Source organism: Pistacia vera, unplaced genomic scaffold (genome assembly GCF_008641045.1).
Source record: "Pistacia vera cultivar Batoury unplaced genomic scaffold, PisVer_v2 Contig787, whole genome shotgun sequence".
NCBI classification, from domain to species: domain Eukaryota; kingdom Viridiplantae; phylum Streptophyta; class Magnoliopsida; order Sapindales; family Anacardiaceae; genus Pistacia; species Pistacia vera.
The window spans coordinates 362,111-365,100 of NW_022196653.1; the positions used below are offsets into that span (position 1 = coordinate 362,111).

At 37.4% G+C, this 2,990-nt stretch overlaps 1 non-coding gene across 1 annotated transcript; it reads right to left on the reverse strand.

Annotated features, from left to right (window-relative positions):
• Nucleotides 1–2,499: 2,499 nt before the first annotated feature.
• Nucleotides 2,500–2,606, reverse strand: LOC116116886. The gene has a single exon (XR_004125885.1). It is a non-coding gene; the product is annotated as a small nucleolar RNA R71 (small nucleolar RNA).
• Between the last annotated feature and the right edge of the window lie 384 nt (nt 2,607–2,990).

The following is a 2,990-nucleotide window of genomic DNA, read 5'->3' on the forward strand; positions in this document are numbered from 1 at the left end:
TCCCAACCTCTCAGCCTTAAACTTTTATACCTTTTATTGGTAATGGATTGAAACAAAACTGGACTGGACCTATTATTTATGGAAAAGGCAGAGGTCGTGGTAGTGGGAGAAATAGACTTATTTGCCAGGTCTGTAATAAGGTTGGACACTCTGATGTTCAGTGCTATCATCGTTTTAATGCAACCTATAATGGTGTTTCACAGCAGCAGCAGACTGTTCATGTTTCCCAGCAGCAGCAACCTGTTCTCTCTTCTCAAGGTTACCAGAATGTATTACCTCAGCATTATTAGAATTCAACTTATCCTCATCATGCTCAGCACGCTACTTTCTCTGCTTCTAATCCATTACACACTGTTCACTCACCACCAGTACCAAACAGTGGTTCAGTACAGTTTAGTCCTCCTTCCATTGGACAATCAAGCACCACATTTGCTCTTACATCAAGTTTTGGAGTACCTAGTTGATAATCCGAGAATTATACTGTTTTTATTAGGCTTTTTGGTCGGATTGTAGATACTTCTTAGTTCATTTTTGCCTGAATTGCTACTTAATTCTTTACATTTTGTGTTTCAGGCCAAAATGGACATTTTGAGCAAATAATGAGCGAATTCGAGTTTCTAGACCCAAAAGTAAGCGGATCTCGAAATTGGGAGAGTTCTGAAGCAGAGTGAAGCACTATGAAGCTTGTTTCCATGAGAGAGCATCGAAGATCGAAGATTCAAGCAAAGAAGCAAACAGAGGGCAATTCTATAATTTCAGAATTCTTCATGAAGGTTCGCCGCGGCGAAAACTGTTAAGCACGAGATTCCATTTTACCTCGTCGCTGCCGCGAAACTCTTTCTTCGCCGCGGCGAAGTCTGCGAATTTTAGTTTCTTCAAAACGCACAGTTTTATTTTAGGAAAGTTTTAGGTCTTTGAGCGAGATATAAAAGAAAAACTTTACCATTTTCGTAAGGGTGGTCCAGTTTTCGTCTGTTCTCATTGAGTTTTGAATTGATTTGATATTTAGAGAGAAGATTTGAGCTTGAATCTTGTGGATTCTTCAACTAAGGGAGATCTCTACTCTTTTCTCTGCATTTCAATATGTTGAACATTGTGTTTGTTGTTTTTCTTCCTGTGTATTTTGATTTAGTTATGAACTAACCCATTTTGGGTTATGGTTTTGATTAAGTTCGGATTTTTATGGGTTAATGAATTGATTACTATTATTTCCATATTCTAATACATAGATTGTGTGGTTATTTTGTTTTTAATGGAATTTATTTGATGAATACGATGAGATTGAGAAATGAATCATGTTGAGCTTCTTGGGTAATCACCATTGTAGTATTGAATGCTAGAGATAGATTTGAGAATCAATGAAATCAATCTAGGATTCCATTAGCTTAATGAACTTGGATCTATTATTCTTCAATTTGTTGGGTGCGGAAGTATAATAGGGAAAAGTAGGAATTCATAGCCTAAGAAGGTATGTTTGACAACTTAGAGAATTCGATTTACAATATGTGCATGTGAGTGTGGAATTAACATAATCAGTAGAATTCATCCATAGAGTCCGAATGACCCTAACCGTTTGTTAAATTGATATTATTCTTGCGTTTAAATTCTTGCTTCCATTAATTAGTTTTTAATACTTAGTAAGTTTTCTTTCAATTTTAGTTTTAATCTCTCCCATTAATCCAAACAAAGTCGGTTCCTCCAACTTGAAAAACACTTAGGAAAATTAGTGCTTAGCAGCCAATCCTCATGGGAATGATACTCACTCATCACTTTATTACTTTGTGCGACTAGTGCTCTTGCTATTTATGCATGTTGTAGTTACAACGCATCAAATTTTTTGGCGCTATTTCCGGGGATTGAGTTTTGTGTTAACATTAAATTTTTCTTGTGTTAGTTAGATTGGAGCTTTATTTTCGCTTAATTGTTGTTTGTTTAATTTTTGTTATTCTTTTCGGTTGGTTTCTGATCTTACTCTTTCTATTTTTCTGTGTAGTTTATGCGAAAAGCAAGATGTCAGCCAGTGGTTCCTGTTGATCCTGAGATTGAAAGAACCACTAGAAGACTTAACAGAGAAAGAAGAGAAAGAGAGGCTACAGTGGAACCAGAAGTCATAGTTGTAGAGATGGCAAAAAATAGAACACTAAGGGAGTTTTCAGTTCCCTCAGTTGATGGTAGTGGCTCGAGTATTACTAGACCAGCAGTACAAGCCAACAACTTTGAGATAAAGCCGGCAATCATCCAAATGATCCAGCAGTCGGTACAGTTCAGGGGAGATTTGAAGGAAGATCCAAATCTACACATTGCCAATTTTTGGAGATTTGTGATACTTTCAAGTCAAACGGAGTGTCAGATGACACCATCAGATTGAGACTATTTCTGTTTTCATTGAAGGATAAAGCTAAGGGATGGTTAATGGCATTACCAATAGGAACGATTACAACATGGAACGATTTAGCACAAAAGCTCCTGACCAAATTCTTTCCTCCAGCAAAGTCAGCAAAGCTAAGAAATGATATCACATCGTTTCTACAGGAAGCGTCGGAATCATTGTATGAGGCTTGGGAGAGATACAAAGAATTACTGAGGAGGTGTCCACATCATGGGTTGCCAGTTTGGATTCAAGTCCAAACATTTTATAATGGATTGATGGTGAATGTGCAAACTATGGTTGATGCAGCATCGAGAGGAGCACTGCAAAATAAGACTCTGGAAGAAGCTCACGAGTTGCTTGAAGTTCTGGCAAGCAATAATTATCAAAGACCTAATGAGAGGGTGCAACCGAAGAAATCTATGGGTCTTCATGAAGTTGATACATATACAGCCATTTCAGCCCAACTGATAGCACTTTAAAAACAGTTGGGAAGTATACAGGTAAATTCCATTCTAGCACCTCAACTAACTTGTGAATTTTGTGTAGATAATCACATGAGCAGCGAATGTCAAGTAGGGAACATGTTTGCTTCAGCACCATCATCAGAGCAGGTTAACTA